General features: G+C 34.5%; 1 pseudogene; it reads left to right on the top strand.

The window, feature by feature from the left end:
• Positions 1 to 23,212, top strand: part of LOC100618345 (caspase-3-like) — a 34,736-nt pseudogene extending 11,524 nt beyond the window's left edge.
• Positions 23,213 to 24,008: the final 796 nt, after the last annotated feature.

Raw genomic sequence — 24,008 nt, 5'->3', positions numbered from 1 at the left:
ATGAAATGCCAAGACATAAATATGTATATAGATTTATGTATGCATAAATATATGTGTCCCTGAGTATATATATAACATATATATTATACTATATATATATAATATATAATATATATTATATATATATGTATACACACACACAACTAGAGTTTAAAAAAGAGGTTAATACTAAGAGAAATGGGAAAAGAAACAAAATGGGGTGAATTTATATGTCACAAAGAAATGCATGGCAGGAGGTGGGAGAAAATTAATACAACTGGAAGGGCACCTGATGAATTTCATTATTATTTTTTCTAATCCTGTGAAATAATTTTGGGTAGCTCGATTGGTATGGAACTGAAAAATTTAAATTATTTATATAGAATTCTCAATTATATTGGTTTGTCCTAGCCATGAGCAATTAATGTTTATCCAATTTTATATATCTAACTTCATTTGTGTAAAATGTACTTTGTGTTGTGTTCAAAAGATACCTGTATAAAGACAGCCTAGAGGGTCTGTCAGACAAATGCAGGGAACAAAGAAGGGGTAAATATGAGCAAATAACAGAAAAAGAAGAAAGAAATTACAATAGACAGGCAAGGAGCAAAAAGCAATCCAAACAGAAGGGGAGGGATCAGCAAAGGATAAATCAGAAATCCCAGCAAATTGTATACAGGCTTTGGAAGAACTGAAAATGCAATTCAAAACACAATTAAGAGAGGCTGAAGACAATTGGGAAAAGAACTTAAAAACCAAGATAAGCCATCTGGAAACAGAAAATAATGCCTTGAAAGACAAAAGCAACCAGCTTGAAAATGAGGGAAAGGAGATGAAAAATGAAGCAAAGAGGATGAAAGATGACCTCCAAAGAAAAGCAGACTAGAAGAAGAAGGATGACCAAAAAGCCAGAAAGAAATCCAGTCCTTAAGAACCAGAATATAACAAACAGAAGTAAGTGACCTCACAAGGCAACAGGACACTATAAAACAAAACCAAGAGAATGAAAAAAAATTGAGGAAAATATGAAACACCTCATTTGCAAAACAGAAGATTTAGAAAATCCTTCTAGAAGAGACAATTTTAGAATCATTGGTCTACCATAAGACCATGACAAAAGAAAAAGCCTAGACATAATACTACAGGAAATTATCCAAGAAAACTGCCCCGATATTCTAGAAGAGGGAAACGTGGAAATTGAAAGAATCCACAGATCACCTTTGGTACTTAATTGCCAACTGACAACACCCAGGAATATTATAGCCAAATTAAAAAACTATCAGACCAAGGAAAAAAATATTATAAACTGCCAAGAAGAAGTCTTTCAGATACCATGGAAACAAAGTGACAATAACACAGGATCTGGCTGCATCTACACTGAAGGACCAAAAGGCATGGAATATGATATTCCAGAAAGCAAGGGAACTAGGTCTACAACCAAGAATCAACTACCCAGAAAAACTGACTATATTCTTATAGGGGAAAGTATGGTCATTCAACAAAATAGGATAATTCCAAGAATTTATAAAGAAAAGATCAGACCCGAAGAGAAAATTTGATGTTCAAGCACAGAACTCAAGAGAACCATCAAAAGGTAATTTAAAAAGATGGAAAAAACAAAACAAAAAAAACACCTTTTTTTTAAGACACTCAATATGTTAAAATGATATGTATACCTATAAGAAAAGAGGTCATTGGTAATTCTTAAAAACGGTTATTACCTGGGCAGCTAGAAGAATTACACTTAGAGGGAACAGTGACAAACTTTATAAGATGAAATAACAAGACATAATTAGGTATATAGATATATATATGCATAAATACATATACATGTATATATATGTGAAAAAAAATATATATATACACAACTAGAGATAAAAAAATAGGTTAACACTAAATAAAATGGGAAAAGAAACAAAAGGGGGTAAAATTATGTGTCACAAAGAAGCTAATGGTGGGAGTGGGGAGAACATCAATACACTGGAAGGGTAAAGAGGTTGGAGACAGGAAATATTCAACTCTTATGTGCATTGAAATTGACCCAAAGAAGGAATAACAATCCAATCCATTGGGGGCAAAGAATAGATTTCCACCCAATAGGGAAAGAGAAGGGTAACAAACAGACTGGTGGGGAGAAAAGCAGTATAAGGGTGGGAGAGGGTGGGGATTAATTTTAAAAAGACTGCAAAGAAAATAAGGTGGAGAATAAGAAGAGAGGGGTGTAGAAAGGGAAGTAAAATAAGCATGGGTACTGGGGGACTGATTAAAAACAAACATTGGTGTAGAAGGAAATAGTGAAAGAAGAAAAGGCAGGACTAGGAGTAGAAATCAAAATGCTGGGAAATACACAGCTGATAATCATAACTCTGAATGTGAATGGAATGAACTCACCCATAAAATGCAAGTGAATAGCAAAGTAGATGAGAATCCCAAACCCTACCATATGCTGTCTACAAGAAACACACATGAGGAAGGTAGATACTCATAGGGTGAAAGTAAGATGGATCCAAATCTATTGGGCATCAACTGATAAAAAAAGAAGCCAGGAGTCGCAATCCTGATATCTGAAAAAGCCAAAGTGAAAATAAATCTAGTTAAAAGAGATAGGGAAGGTAATCAAATCCTGATAAAAGGCAGTATAGACAATGAAGAAATATCTGTACTCAATATGTATCCACCAAATGGCATAGCATCCAAATTTCTAAAGGAGAAACTAGTGGAGTTCAAGGATGAAATAGATAGAAATACTATAGTAGTGGGGGACCTGAACCTTCCTCTATCTGCACTAGATAAATCAAACCAAAAAATAAATAAGAAAATTAAGAGAAGTGAATGAAGTCTTAGAAAATTTAGCATTAGTAGATATATGGAGAGAAATAAATAGGGACAAAAAGGAATACGCCTTCTTTTCAGCAGTACATGGTACATTCAAGAAAATTGAACATGTATTAGGGTATAAAAACATTGAAAACAAGTTCAAAAAGCAGAAATAATAAATGCCACCTTCTCAGATCACAATGCAATGACAAAAATAATTAGTAAGCGTTCATGGAGAGGTAAATAAAAATTAATTGGAAATTAAAAAATAAGATTCTCCAAAACTGATTAGTAAAAGAACCAATCATAGAAACAATAATTTCTTTGAAGAAAATGACAATTATGAGACATTCTTTCAAAACCAATGGGATGCAGCCAAAGCAGTACTCAGGGGGAAATTTATATCCTTGAGTTCATATATTAACAAATTAGGGAGGGCAGAGTTCAATGAATGGGCATGCAAATTAAAAAAACTATAAAGTGAACAAATTAAAAATCCTCAAATGATAACTAAATTAGAGATCTTAAAAATCAAAGGAGAAATTAATAAAAGTGAAAGTCAAAGATCTATTGATTTAATAAATAAGACTAGAGGCTGATACTTTAAAAAGACAAATAAAATAGACAATGTACTGGTCAGTCTAATTAAAAAAAGGAAAGAAATAACAAAATTGACAGTATCCAAGATGAAAAGGGAAACCTTACCTCTAATGAAGAGGAAATTAAGGCAATCATTAAAAACTATTATGCCCAATTATATGGCAACAAATATAGCAATCTGGGTGATATGGATGAATATTTACAAAAATATATATTGCCTAGACTAACAGAGGAAGAAATAGATTAACTAAACAACCCCATATCATAAAAAGAAATTGAACAAGCCATCAAAGAACTCTCTAAGAAAAAATCCCCAGGTCCAGATGGATTCACAAATGAATTCTATCAAACATTCAGAGAACAACTAATCCCAATATTATACAAACTATTTGACAGAATAAGCAAAGAAGGAGTTCTACTCAATTCATTTTGCGAGAGCAACATGGTACTGATCCCAAAGCCAGGCAGGTCAAAAACAGAAGGAAAACTATAGATCAATCTCCCTAATGAATATAGATGAAAAATATTAAATTGGATACTAGCAAAAAGACTCCAGCAAGTCATCACACCGGTTATTCAGTATGACCAGGTAGATTTCATACCAGGAATGCAAGGATGGTTTTAATATAAGGAAAACCATCTACATAATTGACCATATTAACAAGCAAACTGACAAAAATCACATCATTGTCTCAATAGATGCAGAAAATGCCTTTGATAAAATACAACACCCATTTGTATTGAAAACACTAGTAAGTATAGGAATAGAAGGGTCTTGCCTAAATATAATAAACAGTATATATCTAAAACCATAAGCAAACATCATATGCACTGGAGATAAACTAGAAGCCTTCCTTATAAGATCAGGAGTGAAATAAGGATGCCCATTATCACCTCTATTATTTAACATTGTACTAGAAATACTAGCAGTAGCAATTAGAGAAGAAAAAAGAAATTGAAGGAATTAAAATAGACAATGAGGAGACCAAGCTATCACTCTTTGCAGATGATATGATGGTCTACTTAAGGAATCCTAGAGAATCAACCAAAAAGCTAGTCGAAATAATCAACAACTTTAGCAAAGTCGCAGGATACAATATAAGCTCACATAAGTCATCAGCATTTCTATATATCTCCATCCCATTTCAGCATCAAGAATTAGAAAGGGAAATTCCATTTAAAATCACCCTAGACAATATAAAACACTTACCAATCTATCTGGTGAGACAAACACATGAACTATATGAACACAACTACAAAACACTCTCCACACAATTAAAACTCGATCTAAACAATGTAGAAACATTGATTGTTCATGGGTAGGACAAGGTACATAATAAAAATGACATTCCTAACCAAATTAATTTACTTATTTAATGCCATACCCATTGATCTACCAAAAGACTTTTTTACTGAATTAGAAAAAAATAACAAAGTTCATTTGGAAGAACAAAATATCAAGTATATCCAGGAAAATCATGAAAAAAAAAATGCAATGGAAGGAGGAATTGCAGTCCCAGATCTAAAGCTATACTGTAAATCAGTGGCCATCAAAACAATTTGGTACTGGCTAAGAGACAGAAAGGAGGATCAGTGGAATAGACTTAGGATAAATGACCTCAGCAAGACTGTCTATAAGCCAAAAGCTCCCAGTTTTGGGGACCAAAACCCACTATTTGATAAAAACTGCTGGAAAAATTGGAAGACAGTATGGGAGAAATTAGGTTTGGATCAACATCTCACACCATGCATCAAGATAAACTCAGAGTGGGTGAATGACCTGAATATAAAGAAGGAAAGTATAAGCAAATTAGCTGAAAACAAAATAGTATAGTTATAAGATTTTGGGGAAAGGAAAGATTTTCAAACCAAGCAAGAGGTAGAAAAAAAATCACAAAATATAAAATCAATAATTTTGATTACATCAAATTATAAAGTTTTTGTACAAACAAAACTAATGCATTCAAAATTAGAAGAAAAGCAACAAATTTGGGAAACAATCTTCATTACAAAATCCTCTGACAAAGGTCTAATTACTCAAATTTATAAAGAACTGAACAAATTGTACAAAACAATCAAGCCATTCTCCAACTGATAAATGGGAAAGGGATATGAATATGCAATTTTCAGTTAAATAAATCAAAACTATTAATAAGCACATGAAAAAGTGTTCTAAATCTCTTATAATCAGAGAGATGAAAATCAAAACAACTCTGAGGTATCACCTCACACCTAGCAGATTGGCTAACATAACAGCTATGGAAAGTAATGAATGCTGGAGGGGATGTGGCAAAGTAGGGACACTAATTCATTGCTGGTGGAGTTGTGAATTAATCCAACCATTCTGGAGGGCAATTTGGAACTATGCCCAAAGGGCGATAAAAGACTGTCTACCCTTTGATCCAGCCATAGCACTACTGGACTTGTACCTCAAAGAGATAATAAGGAAAAAGACTTGTACAAGAATATTCATAGCTGCGCTCTTTGTGGTGGCAAAAAATTGGAAAATGAGGATATGCCCTTCAATTGTGGAATGGCTGAACAAATTGTGGTATATGCTGGTGATGGAATACTATTGTGCTCAAAGTAATAATAAAGTGGAGGAATTCCATGGGAACTGGAACAACCTCCAGGAATTGATGCAGAGTGAGAGGAGCAGAACCAGGAAAAGATTGTACACAGAAACTTATACACTGTGGCACAATCAAATGTAATGGACTTCTCCATTAGTGGCAATGCAGTGGTCTTGAACAACTTGGAGGGATTGACTAGAAAGAACACTATCCACATTCAGAGGAAAAACTGTGGGAGTAGAAACACAGAAGAAAAACAACTGCTTGAATACATGGTCGAAGGGATATGGTTGGGGATGTAGACTCTAAATGAATATCCTAGTGCAAACAACAACATGGAAATACATTCTGATCAAGGATACAAGTAATACCCAATGAATTTGCACATTGACTGTAGAAAGAGTGGATGGAGGGGAGGGAGTGAAATAAAGTAAATATTGTAACCAAATATAAAACAAAATTTAAAAAAAAAGAAATAATTGTAGAGAGAACTTTGGAAAGAGTAGTTTCAATTGAATAATGAGGCTAGAAACCATATTCGTGCTAAATTGTTTAGAAAGAGAATGAGAAATAGAAGTAGAGTTATCAATTATAGACATATTAGGGAGTATACCTTTGAAAGGGAGAATTGATATAGAGCAAGTTACTTACTGGGAATAGATAGATCAAGGGATGATTTTCTGAGGACTTCGGAGATATTTTATTATTAATATCTAATGGGGACAGAGTCACAAGAGAAAAGCAGATTTAAGAAAAGTAAGTTGTTGGAGATGATAGCGAGAGACATCTACTAGGAAAATATGGGATAGGATGGGATCATTTCTTCAAGTAAATGGGTTATATTTGATAAAGAGAAGGTATGTTTCTTCATGTGAAACAAGGATGAAGGAGCACTTAGTGGTAAAAAAAAAATAGGTGAAGTACGAAGCAAGGTTTCCAATTGATAAAATTGTGTAAAGTGGAGGGGGCAGGTAATTATAAATTTGAGGAAGAATGAAAAGATTTGGAAAAGTTCTTATAGTAAATGGAAAAAAAGGAGTTAATTGAAAAATATAAAAAAAAATATTACCTTTCCAAACTGAAGTCCCAGTTGAGGTTTTATAAATATATTTGTAATGGTTATAATTAGTATGTAGATTCATGATTTTTTCCAGTTCTGTTCAGCAGTATGCCTATAGGAGCAAAGGCAAATAGATAGTAGGAATGATTCAAGACTTATGGTTGGTGAAACAAGAATAATAATATGTTAATGGGGCAAGTGATTTAAAACAAGACACTAGAGTATACTTTTTCACCAAAGAATCAAGGTGGAGAAAGGAGAAAAGTGAAGATATATAGAGATCAAATAATTCATTCCTGTTAAATGTAGGCCAGAGTGTCTTGATAAGGGTTTCACTAAGGAAACGGAAGGAGATTTAACAAAGAGTTAAAGAACATGCTTGTGCCAGCAGGTTTCTAATAGTCCTGGTTTATTCCAGCGTGTTTCTTCTCCATCAGGCTTCTGTTCCTGGATGAGCCAGAAGCAAAGTGTATAAATCCCCTTCTACTATGGGAACCGAATTAGCTCATTAAGAGAATCAAGATAAATCAAAGTCAACAAAAATCAATTTTGACTAGACCCTGACATCTGGAGAGAGCGAGGGTATTTCTCCCTGCCTTTGTATCATTATTGTCAAGGTTGCATTTTTTTCTCCACAGCTGTACCCTCTCTGACCTTTTCAGACCCTTTGAGGGGAATTAACCCCTTGACTCCCTACAAAGGTAGTGCAGAGGTTATAACCCAGGAAAGAACTAAGGAAGTGAAGGATTAGAAAGCACGATGAGGACAAAACACATCATTTGCGGTTGCATGGCATAGCAAGAATTAAAATGACAATAGCATTCAATTATTTAAGAAATATCTGAGATCAAAGAAATAAAAGTTATGATAATGGTAAGATTTAAGGCATTGATGGCAAACCTTTTAGAGATAGAGTGCCAGGCCTCACCCCGACACCACCCCCATACCAATTGCCATGCCCACTCCCTCCAAAGACCACATGCTGTGGGCCTCCCCCCACTGCAAGCTGTGTGTGCTCTGCCAACCCCACTTACCCCACACAGTGGAGGAAGAAAGTACTCCCACTGGGCTGCTGGACAGAGGGATGGGTAAAGTGAGGAATGTCCTCAGGGAGTTGCCCGAGCACTCTGCTCCCCTCCAACTCTGTCATCTGTTAGTCCCTGATTTTACCCCCTGTGCACACTAATTGGGCTTATTAGCAGCAGGGTGGGAGTAGTGTATGGGGAGGGACAGTGGTAGAGTGAAGATATATATTACATAAAATGAGTAAGCTGAGGAACTAAGTTTAGGGTGTATAAGGAAAAGAGTTGTGTTAAAGAGGAGATAAATGATGTTACGCATGGAGAAATGAGGAGGATTATGGATTGATAAAAGCTACTAGAATTTTGTTCAAGTAGTTAATGGGAATTAAATGAACCTCAAGGGAAGAAAGTTTACTGAATATTGTGGGACCACAATATTAAAAATAGACAGTGTGGGAAAGTGGAAATATTAATGAGGACCAAGGAGATTTTATTCTAGGTTCTCTACCTTGATCATGGTGGACTTGAGGAGGAGCACTGGGAAATTAAGCCAGGGAGGTTGAATTATTAAGGGGAGTTGTTTTAGTGAAAGTCATAAGATCAAAAAGGAAAAGATTTCCCATGAAAGCAAGTTTATTATTCATGGAGCAGTTCCAGAGAGCACAGAAGAAGGTGTACATGGGTTAACAGTGAAACATGGGTGGGGTGAGGTTGAAGGGAATAAATATAATGGATGCTGCAAAGAGGGAGAGAGGCCCAATGCATATTGGAATAGCCATAATTTCAGAACTGTGGGAATGAGGAAGGTAGAATGAGGAATAATTGTGTTAATCATTGAGGGATGAGTTTGTTTAAATTTAATTGTACATAGTGTATTTGCCTCCTGTTGTTTTCTCTTTGTGCTTTGGAAATTTTAGGTAAGGAGACAAGTGCTTAGAATGGAAGGGATGTTGTTCTCCCATTTTGCTAAGAGAGTATCTCAGGCTGATGAGATATTGGGATTTCCTTTCTCCTCTTTCCTGGAGGGGACTAGTCTGATGCTTAATGGAATGATTATTCCTCCCACAGGACACAAGAGACCAGACTAGAGACTGAATTAAAGTTTTTCTTATTCCTTTTAGGTTCTGCCTCACTCTCATCAAACTGGCAAAGAAGACAAAATAGGAAAAAGTCAATTGTTGGAGAAACTCCAGGAAGAGAGTAACACTAACAAACTGTTTGAGGATCTATGAATTAATGCAATCATTCTGGAAAACAATGAGGAATTCTACACCAAAAGGCAAAACACTACCAGTGATAATAGGCTTACCTTTAAAGGAGATGGGAAAGTGTCACAAGCTCAGGACCTGCCTAGCCCACGACTTCGGGGTTCTCATCCAGGTGTGATGGCAAGGCAGAAATGAATAATGGAAGACAGCTCTGTGTGTTTTTACCTACATGGGCATGCTCTGCATGAAGTGGCTGCTTCACCATGCCCAAGTTTAGCCTTTATCTTTATACCCATTTTCTTAGCACACAGTAACACTATTCAACATACATGTTTGAGTAAAGATAATTAGATCAGTGATATGTTAACTTTGTTTTTTGTAAAACCCTTACCTTCCATCTTGGAGTCAATACTATGTATTGGCTCCAAGGCAGAAGAGTGGTAAGGGCTAGGCAATGGGGGTCAAGTGACTTGCCCAGGGTCACACAGCTGGGAAGTGTCTGAGGCCAGATTTGAACCTAGGACCTCCTGTCTCTAGGCCTGGCTCTCAATCCACTGAGCTACCCAGCTGCTCCAATATGTAAACTTTTAACAAATTGTTTGATTAACATTCTGAGATAATTCTATACATTTGTATGGTAACTATTGATTCTGACAGGAAAACAAATGTTCTACACAAAATACATGATTTCATCACAGGTGGCTTAATTTTCTCATTAACCTGTGAGGAGCTTTGAGCTTATAGACAATCAAGGAAAATCACTTATTACCTTTAATAAAATTAGATAATCAATCAGAAATTCTAGAGATAATTCAACAATCACAGCAGTGAGATTGAGAGATCAAAGGGGTATTGAGAATACCATTCAGATGTAATATTAGGCTGATCATTTTTCAGGGTTTAGGGAGTTTTTCAAGGAGGGTTCTGGTTGGTAGAATCAAGTCACTAAGGCTTGATGAAACATGGTGTACCAAGGCATTTTGTACAGGTCTTTATGATTGATTTATGTACTAGCTTTAGGAGAATAAGTTTCTGTACGGGATGTAGGGAATTTTATGGGCTTGGCTTGTGGGTACAGCTTTTGCTGGGAATTGTGTACCTAAGCAAAAGTTAACCCATGATGGTCTTTTCGGTTTGGATTTGAGAGTCTGTTCTTTTGGTGATATTTTGGGGAAATAGTGTGCAAACATTTTGCTCTTATATTACTTTTTCTGAGACTAGGGAGAGGACAACAATCATGTGAATTCCATTAGTAAGGGATGTTGATGAAAGAAGTCATACAAAGGGGGCTAAGTGGGCAAGTCCATTCTGCCAAAGAGCCACTTTGTGATCTCTTGGCTTCCATGAGTGACCTTGTCAAGACATCATGGCTTGAGGCTCCCAGCAAGAAAGGGAAAAGATCTTTGTGAAGAAAAATAAATATAGCAACACTTTTTTGCTCTAGCAAAGACCTAGAAACAAGGTTGGCTTGCAACAAATTATTTATATGAATATAATGGTATATTTATATCCCATAAGACAAGATAGATAGATTCAGAAAAAAAATACTTATAAGGACTTGTATGAACTAATTTAATATGAAGTAAATAAAAGACAGAACACATTATAGAATGACTATAATACTGTAAAAGAAAATTATGTAAAACCTAATCAATAAAATCACAACTGCTTAAAACTGGTGATGAATCATACTTCTCACTATATGGCAGAGGGGTTGATAGATTAGAAATACAGAATGACATGCATTTTTAGTCACAAATAATGTTTGGATTTCTTTTGTGAGACTATATTCATAACAACTGGGGATTTTATTGGAAGGATAGAAGGGAATATAGATGTTGTGATAGTTATAGTCTAAAAAAATTAAAAAATATCATTTACTTGTGGGAAAATAATTAGAATCAAACAAAAGGAATGTCAGAAATGATAATAGAGAAAGAAAGCGCTGTTGAAGAGTTAGCATTGAATTTGAATTATACAAAAATACAAATAGTATGTAGTGGAGATTCATGATTTCAGAGGTAGTCTTCTATTTCAGCTCATCATTGGTTTAAGAATATGTTCATAAATGTTAGTCATTTTCAAATTCATAATAAACAATATAATAAAGCATATAAAGTATGCATTTGTATAAAGGAAATTAAATCAAACCTAAATATGATAGCACTAATAGTAATCTAAGGCCAAAAATATGTCTTACATCATAGCTTGATATCATTGCTAGGATTATAATTCCAAAGGTCTTAAAACTTCTTTTCGGGTTTGGACCAAGACAACAGTTCATCGTGAGAATCATAGACATATACTATTAGCAGGTGGACTCCAGCTGATCTTATGTTTTTATGATAGTACTCCATCTGTGAAATGGAATCTGAATAAAGCTAATGGTAAAATATGTGCATATTTTTAATTAACTAAACCTCTTAATTGAACTTGGGGGGAAAAATAAAACCTTGAAGCATAAAAGTGCCATAAGTCAATAACATCAGATAGAGGCACTAAGAGTAAAGGAGATTAATGTCTTTCTCTTAGAAGGCAAAGGTTTGACATTTCAAATCTTCCTAAGTTTACATTGAGATGAAATATGCTCATTTTATAACCAGGGAAACCAAGACACAAAGAACTCAAATGACTAGATTCGTATCCATATTTATGTATAATAGCTCTTCATCCTTTAAACTATGATGATTCTTAGATTAATAACCAGAAATGTTTATTTCTTTATATAATTAATCAGAGTTTATCTGACATCAAAGTAAATAACTAGTAGGAATTTGTGCCTATGAAGAAAACATTCAATATATATACAAATACTACATAAAATATTAATCTTTAATTATAAATGTGTTTTGACATTCTAATAGTTCACAACATCACCATTATACTGAAAATGCCCAATGGAAGCATTGTTAACATTTCTAAAAAGCCCTGGAGCTCTGTGAGGGACCCTAGGGGAGCTCCGATGTAATTTTTTTTTTAAACCCTTACCTTCCTTCTTGGAGTCAATACTATGTATTGGCTCCAAGGCAGAAGAGTGGTAAGGGCTAGGCAATAGGGGTCAAGTGACTTGCCCAGGGTCACACAGCTGGGAAGTGGCTGAAGCCAGATTTGAACCTAGGACCTCCCATCTCTAGGACTGGTTCTCAATCCACTGAGCTACCCAGCTGCCCCCCCCCCATGCAATTATTAAAGACTTCTCAGGATCATTCTTCTTTTCCTGGCTTCCTTTATCTTCATTTCTATTGGTTTTCTTTAAGGCTTTTTTCCCCATTAATGATAACCACTTAATTTTCCTAAGTGAATTGCTTCCCTTTTAAGATTATAAACTACTCAAAAGCAGGCCCCTTTTCATAACACAGTTCATTGCAATGCTACCAGTATTTTATTACAGTACACTGTACAGAGTGACAATAAGAATGATAGGGATGTAGATTAGGTAAGTCACAATAGATTTAGGAATTTACTAAAATGGATTCTCAACATTTTCCTATTATCAGAGCTAAGCTACTAGAATACAGTGAAAAAAATGAAAGAAAAGTTTTTCTTAATGTTAAGGGTAAAATTTTGGGTTGAGACTGAATATATTATTTAGTGGTCACCAGGGATTTAAATTCTAAATTCCAATGAAATATTCAAATCAGAATGGAATTTTGTGGTAGTTTATTTACAATAGAAGGAATAAATTAAGAAGAAGGAGAAAGAGGGAAAGGGATAAAGATGTACTCTGGCTTGGCCCGAGTCAGGGGGAGTTCAGAGGTCTCTCAGCCAAGGGGCCTTTCCATAAGATTAAATCTAGCTTGGCTTCCAGCTAGGAGGACTCCTCCAAGATGAGGGGTCTCCCTGGAGGTTGGAACCTTTAGAAGGGTCAAGGGAAAGGGAAGTCAGCCTTAATACTCACCACGAGGTCAACTAAGGGAAGCAGTCTCAGGACCCACACTTCAGAGCTCCTCCAAGTCAAGTTTTCCATCCAAGTCCACAAAAGCTGCCAAAAGTCCCCCTCACAGGAAGTACCTCAAAATATAAGGGCAGTTCTTTACATCACTTCCTGTGTCTCACATGTACCAATGGTGGCTTAAACTTGGCTTAGGACAGCCCAGGGGGTCAGTCGGTTGTCTCTGATTTGTCACTTGCTAGCACATGCAGGTCACAAACTTAATCCTTAAGTGCGGTGTATACATTTCTGGTTGGCAAAATTCTAAAGGCTAAACATGGTGGAGTAAAACTAAAATTCATATTAAGTAAATCCTTAAATTTAAAATGTCCATAACCAATAAGCTTCTGTGATTGATAATTATTTTCAAATATGATGTTAGAGTTCTGAGTGTTTTGACTGCCTCTGTGAAATATGAAAATATGATACACATTTGGTATATATATATATATATATATATACATACATATGTACAGACAGACATTTGCATGTGCATATACATACATGTATATATGTTTATATATGTGTGTATATAAATATAGATATATGTATGTATCTAAGGATACATACATATGTGTATATGTTTATCAGACAGGTTAGATAGAGTGCCAGTGAATAGAGTACCAGGCCTATAGTCAAGAAAGCCTGAATTTCAATCTAGCCTCAGACATTTAATAGCTGTGTGACCTTGGGCAAATTATCTTATTTACCTCAGTGTTTCCTCATGTATAAAAGGAGATGTAAAAGAAAATGGCAAACCTCTCCAGTATTTTTGTCAAGAAAACCATAATTGAAGTTAGAGTATTGAAATATAAGTCAAAAGTGAGAGAGTATTATCCAAATGAAGAATAAAATGGTGCATAGCACTGGACATTTCTATACTCTAAGGGTTAAATTAGGGGTTTTGACAAAATAAGAGAGCAGCTTTTAATAATTTAAGTTTTAATGAGAATATGGTAGAGTTGTAAATTAATATTATCCCTTTAAGCCAGAGAAAAGAAAATTTCTAGTAGCTTTTAACAATTAACCATAGATAGATAGATAGATAGATAGATAGATAGATAGATAGATGATTGATAGATAGATAGATAGATAGAAAAGAAGATTAATAATCTTTACCCTATTAATATACCTAAATTTCTAATATTACCTAAAATTTCTGAAAACCCTACTCTGTCTTCAATGACAGGTTCTTCTGCCTGCCATATCAGGCCTATTCTACTCCACTCTATCTATAAATTGATTTACTAACTACCTAACTCCCTAAAATAATAGACAAGCTACCCCTCATTCACTCCTTCAATCAGTTTTCTATAGCAGCCCAAACTGTCAGTAGCCAACTGACAGCAGATCCTTGCCTATAAGACAGACCTTTTGCTCTCTAGAGATCTGAGGCAAAAAAAACCTCTAAAGGTTTAAGCCAAAAACCCTCTCAGTAAGCTCAGGCCCTCCTTCATAAACCAGCAACTAAATGCCAACCACACTACCAGCAACCAATCCCCAATAACTAATTCATGCCCAGACACCAACTTCCCTGCAAACTGACAGCCCTCATCTCCACAATTGACCGACCAATTTCTGGCAGCCCACTCTCCTAACTGTCATCAACTGATAGCCTATAGCTGATGCTGTCTCATCACGGGGTGCCTGGTTCCCACTTCCTGTCACTGTTTAATCCATACACATCTTTATGGTAAGAGGACTTCAAGGTCCCCATTAAATTAAAGAAATTAAATTATTCCTTTTTACAATGCTGTGAAATATTTGGAGTGGTGGCGAGTTTGGAAAAATGGTTTCAAATCTGTGATCTTATTGATGATGAAAACTGCCTCCACCACTGCAGCTCAACTATGGTTTAGTGTTAAAGAGATTTTTGGTGAATTAAAAGTCTACTTTAACCATAATCAAATAATTAATATGTAAAAGTCAAAATTTACCTTACATTTTCCTAATTCTAATGACAGACCTTTTCCCACTACTGTTATAATTAAAACTTTCTGGAGAATGTATATTAATTTATAATCATTTATTAAATAGGAAAAGCAGGTCAGGAAAAAAAAAAGATGCATAGTAATATGGCCTCTCTCCTAATAAACCAGAGCTCCCTGCTCACGTTGGGTTTCTGTTCACTTCCCCTGCTTGGTCAGATAAGGTTCTCCCTGACTGGACAGACTTATGGTCTTATGGAGTTCAGGAATCATGTGGGACAAGACAAGCATCCTCCAAGATGCCAGAGATCCAAGATGCTTCTAATGTCCTCCTAGAAAATGCATGCACCTTCCTACTTACCCAGATAAATTTCAGGTCTTATTTTTAATCCAATCAAAGGGTGGAGTAAGATGGAAATGAATTTTCAAATTCAAAAGTAAACTTTTCTTTTAAAAAAGGAAAAAGTCACATATTAACATTAAATTCTCACACTATGCTACATTGTCTTTTATGGAGTAACAAATGCAAGATGCCCCTTGTAGGCATAGTTTTGGATTCTATAAATCTTCGTCTAATGATTAATTTTTATTTCTCAAATATAACATTACATGTTCAGCATCCATACCTCTGTACTACTTGTCCCCCTGAAATGTGCTTCATCTTCACCTCCACCTTTAAGAATGACTAATTTCCTCCAAGACTCAGCTCAAGTGTTATATTCTACATACATGGAGTCATTATTGATCCCCTCAGCTGCTAGAACCTCTCCACCAGCAAATCATCACATGGGTGCTTGTGTAAACAATATTACAAATTAAATTTACACCTTAAGGGTAGTGACTTACTTGTTTCTAAGATCCAATAGTTGATCCTCCTAGGCAAACAACATAGATTCAATCAGGCAATTAAAATATATTATTATTGCTGATAAGTTCTCTGTTTCAGGGTTTGGGGTAGGATAAGTGAAAGAACGTTGAATATTTTAAGCTTATTAGAGAGATAACAAAGCTGGAAGTCAGGATACCTGGGTTCTAGTCTTGGTCTATTTTTTTTTTTGGTCTTGGGCTCAGAATGTGATCTTTCAGGGTTTTGTTTTTATTTGTTTTGATCTGGTTTTTTTTCTTCTTAGAAGAGAATAATTGGAATGAGATAGAGTGGGAAAATGAGAGTAATATGAGGCAACTAGGTGGATAAGTGAATATAGTTGGAGTCAAGAAGATCTAAGTTTAAATCTGGCTTCAGGCACTTACTTTCTATGTGACCCTGGGCAAGTCACTTAAACTATATTTACCTTAATTTACTTGGGAAGAAAATGGCAAAACACTCCATTATCTTAAGAAAAGTCTATGGAAAATATGGCCTGCAAGTTCAAGAATAGTTAGACAACATTGAATGACTGAAGAAGAAATAGTGAGAATATCACAGGACAATGTTCCAAATTATTATTTTCTAGGCTTAATTCTTCAGTCGTCTGAGCCATCTCAATTTGTACCCCACATATTATAATTCAAACTTTCTTCTGATAAGTAATAACTAGTCATTGTTGTCTCACCCTGCCAAAATAAATTTTAAAATAATTTTTAAAAAACCTGTTGGAGCATCTATCTAGGCTAAGATCAGATTGTTCCTTTTTGATCTAATTTCTTTTTTAAAGGCATGTATTTATTATCATTATTGTTATTATTTTAAATTTTGTGTTCTAAATTCTCTTTCTCTATCACTTTCACTGTCCTCCCCTTACTCTCCCTGAGAAGGGAAGCAATATGATATAGATTTTACATGTTTTCATGCAAAGCACTTTTTTCCCCCAGATTTGTCATTTTGTGGAATAGATATCAAACAAAACAATGAAGAAAGAAAGCTAATATTTTCTGTTTTATTTTGCATTCAAACTATATCAGTTCTTTCTCTGGAGGCATATTGTATTTTTCCTCATGAATCTGTGGAATTATCCTGGATCACTGTATTGCTGGGAATAGCTAGGTCATTCACAGTTTTTTATCATATACTATTGCTGTTACTATGTAAAATGTTTTCTGGTTCTGTTCACTTCACTTTGAATCGGTTCATGTAAATCGTTGCAGGTTTTTCTGTCATGCTTATCATTTCTTTTTGCACAATAGTATTTGATGACAATTATATACTACAACTTATATGGCCAACCTGAAATCAAATCCCACCTTATACACTTACTTGTTACATGACCCTTGGCAAGTCATGCAAACTATATTTTCCTCAGTTTCCTTTTATGTAAAATGAGGATAATAATAGCACCTCCCTCCTACAGTTTTGTTAAAACCAAATGAGATAATTGTAAAGTGTCTGACATGGTCCTAGCTGACTATTATTTTTAAAATCTCTTCTAAGCATTTATTGAATGCTTTTGATTGACTACATTCTCTAAATTGTCTGAAAGGTTAAAGATAAATCTATAGCCTAAAACCATGATGGCAAACTTATGACATGTGTGCCAAAGAGAGGACACAGAGTGCTCTTTGTGGGAATGAAACACTATACCCTGACAGAGTTATTTACTAGATAGGCAGATGGATTTAGGTGGAGATGTTCCCTTCCCCCTTTCCACTGTGCCTGATGATATTTTCTCACATCATGCTCTACCCAGCAGTCCAATAGGAGCACTTTCTCCCTCCCCTATGTGGAGAAAGGGCACATGCAGTACTCAGTCTGGGTGGGCCAGGCATGGCATGTAGACTCTAGGAGGCAGGAGGCAGGGCATAGCATGAAGTCTCTAAAAGGTTTACTATCACTGGCCTAGGACACTCAATCTTTTATTCAGCTGGAGCAGTCTCTCTTAAAAGGCTAATAAAACTTTTGTTTTCAGTTTGGTCTCTTCTCTTTGATCCATGGTCATCAAATTTCTGCTGATGGAAATTTCTCTTCAAAGAGTTTTGATTCTTCTTAGTTTGGAGTATGCCAGGACTCTAGTTATAGATGAAAAATAACAATGGGAGTAATATTAGATTTATTGAAAGTGATGAACTTTCAGTCAAGGAGATTTGAGTTCAGGTCTTGCCTCTGATATCCTGACTATGTGTTTTTGGTTAAGTCCTTCAGCCTCTCAATTGATCTAACATTTCTATGGGGGTCTAAAATAATCTGTACTTTTAAAATATGGTGAATTTCCCAACCCCTTAATAGCTCTGGGGTGAAAAATCAACAACAACATACATTTAAGTAATTATGTATAAAAAAGAATAATTTTCTTTTAATTTATTTTATTTTTCAACATAGATAACCCACCAAGGGAGAAGAGTTTTTAATATACTTAGATCCTTGTTAATAAGCCCAGTAAGACATTGTGGTGTTACTCAAATCTTTTCCAGCATGACCTGCCAGAGCTTACACTCTATTACCAAATTGTCTGGAAATCATTAGGATATTGGGTTATATCATAATGAGAGGGAGAGGGAAATGTATACTATATCACAAAAATACTAGATGCATTCAAGACAATTCAAATGACAAGATATAAATAAGAATTATTAGTGAATCTGTGTGAGGAGGGATTTCTTTAATAGATTGGTCCAGGGATCTATACTCTACCCAGTCATAGTCAACATTTTAATTAATAATCTGGATGAAAGCATGTGTTATATTTACAAATATAAAAATAAGATTAAATTGAGAGAAACAGTTAATATATTAGGAAACAGAATCAGGATACAAAAAGATCTTTTCAGGCTGAAATAAGTCAAACTGACTGTGATGAACCTTTGGAAAATGACATAAATACAAAGTCCTATTTTGTAGCTTAAAAAATCAACTTTATTATTATAAGGAGTTAGATTTTGACTTGTCTAGATAAAGTCATAATCTAACCAAGATTCCTATTCAGGTTAAGACACTGGTGTTTACTAATGCCCTCAGAATTCCTTCTAGTTCTAATATTCTGTGAAATCTTTGGTCTGTCTATCTGTATAAAATATCTTGAAAAATATTTTTCCCCCATTGTGGGTAGCTAAACTTATATTTTTCAAATTATTGTTGATTTCACTGAAAAGATTTTATACATGTTTAGGACTCATGACAATTAGCTCAACGGAAACTGAAAAAGAACCTTTGAAAAATTTGGTAATTGATAGAAATAATAATTCTATTTAGATTTTGTATGACACATGCTCCTTGATAATAATGAAAAACATATTCAAAAATATTTCCCTTTTTTATAATTTGGTGCCAATCTTTAAAGATTTCTATATGAAATTATTTTCTTCATCGTTGACACTGAAATCACCACCTGTTGCCCCTTATATCACAGTGCCATAGCAAAAAGTAGAAATAGCAATAAAAAGACTAAATATAGGGAAAGTAACTGGACCAAGCCCAGAATAAATACTAGAGATCTACATTGATAACAATTTAGTTTTCAGACATGTGATACCCAGTGGAATCACGCGTCGGCTACGGGGGGTGGGAGGGAGAAAAAGAAAATGATCTTTGTCTTTAATGAATAGTGCATGGAAATGACCAAATAAAATACTATAAAATTTAAAAAAAAAAACAAAAAAAAATTTAGTTTTCAGGATTAGTAGGGATTGATTTTCAATGTCTGAAATGGAGGAAGATACTAAAATATGGAGAAGTAAAATCATGGACCTTATTCCTTCCACAAAGGAGCAATTGTTTTTTGGACATAGAAAAAAAAATGTTAGCACAAAATGCTACCTTAATTTCTCTCCTCCAAAAAAAATTATTGTTTGAATATTTTGATTTATTGAAATGAATATGAAAATTATTTAATATATCCAAAAGAAATAGACTATGCAAGGAGTAAAAGTAAGGAATGAATAACCCCTATGATGAAAAACAGTTTAGAGTACTGGTTAGTGCATTGGGCATGGATTTTGGAATACCTGGATCTAAATGTTTCCTCAGAATCTCTTTAATCATGTGATCCTGGGCAAATAAATTAAATTCTATATGAAGCACTTTCCTTATTTGAATGATGAGTTAGAATCCTTTTAGCTTTTCATCTATGAAACTATAATATTAATACAATATCTAGTTATAAATATGAAAGGAAGGGATGGAAAGGAACGATTCCTGGGCAAAGGCTTCAAAAGACCTGAATTTCATCCTTACTAGAGAACTGGATTTTTAATCAACTACATTAAATAGCTGTAAGAATAGTGAGCATCAAATATAATAACAAGTCAGGAGGCACTTTGAAATATTTTAAAATGCTCTACCTATACATCAAATTTCCAAACGTAAAAATGTTTTTGTAAATTTTTAATTTTAATAGTATCAAATATTCATAAAAATTAATATCTGTAAGAATTTTAGAATGGATTTGATAAAAATAAAGCACATCTTTTATTGACTATTCAACTTCTTAGATGTCATTATTTGTTTATAGAGTTTAGGTGTTAAAGGTATTAAAGATTTATCTAACAAAAAGTTGCAGGAAATACGAAAAAAGAAAATGCCAGAAACTCCAGATGCAATGTCACATTATCAAATGTAGTTTTTCATACTTCTTATAATGATATTGTCCTATTTTTCTGGGAAGATGAAAATTTTGAGAGTAATATTAAAAGAATGATATAAAGTTAATCAACTTTTATACCAAGATAAGCACCTTCTTACTTCAAAAATATTGATTCCATGATTTGCAAAAGGCATTCTTCTATCAAAGGTTTTTGCATAGTTCAATCTTTTTAAAATTTAAATAGAATTAATTACTCTTTTAATTTTCTGTATTGGTATTCATAATTCTTATTAGGAATTTTAATTTTTCTAGGTATTTTTGTTTGCATTTCCTAGTTGTTGAACTGATCTTTCTTTTATAAATAAATTTATATAGATATATAGACAAATCTCTATATATATGTTTTGCCTAAGTGCTGCTTTGACTATATCCCACTAATTTTAAAATGTTGTCTCATTGCTATCTTTCTTTTTAATGACATTATTGATTATTTCAACGATCTCTTCTTTGACCCACTAAAGTTTTAGAAAGATAATTGAGTCTTTATTAATTTCTTCTTTTCCTTTTCCCTCTTCCTTTCATTTGATTTATAAAATCATTATTTTTGTTTTTTTTATTTTTTTCATTAGCTTTTTAATCAATTCTTGCTGAAATGTTGTAAATTATGCATATTTTGAGACTTTGACAATAACAATTTTAAAATTATAGTCATTAGAGTTTGTACCTTGAATATCCCTGTCACCAGAGTACCTTTTTATGATCTTGGTCTTTGTTGTTATTGTTGTTGTTGTAATTCTTCTTTGGATTTTATGTTTGAAACTGGGCTTTGCTCAACTCTGCATATGAGGACATCAAGCCTCAGCAAGACATAATATTTCATGAGCTTCTGCTAGAACTCAGTGAGGATCTGTAATGTTTTGGTGCTTCTAGAGTGGTGAAATCCAAGAAGTCTTGTCATTGACCTCTTGATCTGTGCCTTGCATGTTTACAACCATGACTTGACCACTCCTATTCTAGAACTGAGTAATTTTTGGCAAATTTGGTAAATTTGATAAATATTTATGAGTTATCAAATGTAAATTGATCCTATGCTCAGTGCTAGTCCAGAGATTCCCTGGGATATCTTTTTGACCATGTATTTCATACCCATAACATTTCCCAGGCTCTAGTCTAGTCTCCACTGCTTCTACCACACCCTCAGATTGATATTTCCTTCATTATTACTGTCACTTCCCCATGACTTATTCCTGGCCATCATTGTGAGTAGCTCTTTCAATTTTCCTAAGCTCCCATGGGCTGGGGGAAAAAAAGAAACACATTGGACTTTCACATATTGGCTTTCACACTCAGAACCTGTTTGAAACTGTTTATGTTGTAGAAATGTGTGTTGGGAGACCTCAAAAAGTGTATAATTCACTCTTTCAGATGAAACCTTAAAATGATCATTTAATGGTTCTAAATAACTTTTCCTTTCTTCTCTATTTGTATAGTAGAAAAGTCATCAGTTGATTTTGCTTATTGTTAATGACTTAATGATGAAAACCAGGACAAAGCTATGTAATTACTGGATTAATATTTGAGCTTATAGACTTCTGGGGGAGGAATCAAGTCAAAAAAGCAGTGGAATTAGCTCCCAATATTTTCTTGAAAACAACTTTAAAATTGTGCCTCAGATAAAATTCTAAAGTGCTAATGGAGAATCAGCAAAATTGACTATAAAATGGATTATCCAGAAATGGGGTTATGTATAATAATCAATAATAAGCATTTTCAACCAAATACTGGTATATCGTTTCGGTCTGGTAGAGATGTTGATGCAGCAAGCCTCAGAGATACATTCAGGAGCTAAAAATATGAAGTCAGGATTAAAAACGATCTGACATGTAATGAATTATTAGACAGTGTTTCCAAGGAAGATCACAGCCAAAGTAGCAGTTTTATCGGTGCGGTTCTAAGTCATGGTGAAGAAGGAGTCATCTTTGGTCCAGACGAATCTGTTGAACTAAAAAGATTAATGTGTTTCTTTAGAGGAGATAAGTGTAGAAGGCTAAGAGGAAAACCCAAGCTTCTTATTATTCAGGCATGTCGAGGCACAGAGTTGGATTGTGGTTGAGACAGACAGTGGTACAGATGAAGATATAGCATGCCAGAAAATACCTGTTGAAGCAGACTTCTTATATGCATATTCTACAGCCCCTGGCTCCTATTCCTGGGGAAATTCAAAGGGTGGTTGGTGGTTTATCCAGGCACTTTGTGCTGTGCTCAAATAGCATGCTCACGAGTTTGAGATTATGCAAATCCTTACCCGAGTCAATGGGAAAGTGGCCACAGAGTTTGAATCTTATTCCTTAGACATTTCCTTCCATGCAAAGAAGCAGGTGCCATGTATTACGTCCATTCTTACCAAGAAACTGTAATTTTTCCATTAGGAAATTCCATGCATTTTAATTTGTATGCCAAGCTGGTGAATGATAGGTCTGAGGATTACATTTCCTTGAGCCTGATTCAGTATGGCAGTGGACGGGGTTGGGGGACTTTGGGGAGAGAATCACCATGTCTCCATTTAATAGAACCAATGCATTGCTACCTCAAATTTGAGGATTTGAAATTGGAAGCTAACTAGGTCTTAATGTACTGAGTCTGTAAAGAAAAAAATGGATAATGGCATTTTTTATTAGAAGAAACTATTCTAACTTGAAATCTTGAAAAATAATTGGAGATTTAGGAAACAAAATACTTCTTACTGATATGATATCATGGACTTTGAAAGTGTTACGGGAAAATTGACACATTTTAAAAGTATATTTTTACTAAACTATGAGAGACAGCATCTGATAGTGGGTAAAAGGAAGGTCCTTAGAGTCAGAGAGGCCTGGTTTGCCTCCTTGTTTGACATATGTGACTGGGGCAAATCACTTGATCTCTCAAGGCCCCAGGCAGTGAAGACCAAGTCTGAGACTAATTTAAGATCACCATAAGTGGAGTAAGTTTCCATTCTGGGAGTCTCTTCCACAGACAAATGATCTCATTCTGATCTAGATTTTAAATTAAATTTATACTTCCAATTTTTATCAAATGACAGAAATAATCCAGTGTGATGCGCTCTGGACTTCTGCCAGAATCATGGTTTTGCTAGAGACTAGCAGTGGCAGACTTTTACTTGCAAAATTCAGTGGAAATAAACAACGGAGATGTGTAGGCGAGATTTTCTTAACATACATATCACAGTTTCTGAAAAGAAAAGTGGCATGGGGCTAGGGGTTTTTTTTTTAATTCTCAAATAAAAAACTCATTTTGAATATTAAATTTAAAAGCCAGAATTCTATTTGGTAGAAAATGGGATGAACTCAGGTATTCTCTATGAGCCATACTTAATCATTAAGGACAAATAGGATTCATTCCCAAACAAGGAGCTGAAATACAGCTTGTTCACCAGC

This window comes from Monodelphis domestica, chromosome 8 (assembly GCF_027887165.1).
Source record: "Monodelphis domestica isolate mMonDom1 chromosome 8, mMonDom1.pri, whole genome shotgun sequence".
Taxonomy (NCBI): Eukaryota; Metazoa; Chordata; class Mammalia; order Didelphimorphia; family Didelphidae; genus Monodelphis; species Monodelphis domestica.
Note: the sequence above shows the minus strand (reverse complement) of the source record. Positions and strands in the feature narration are given on the sequence as shown.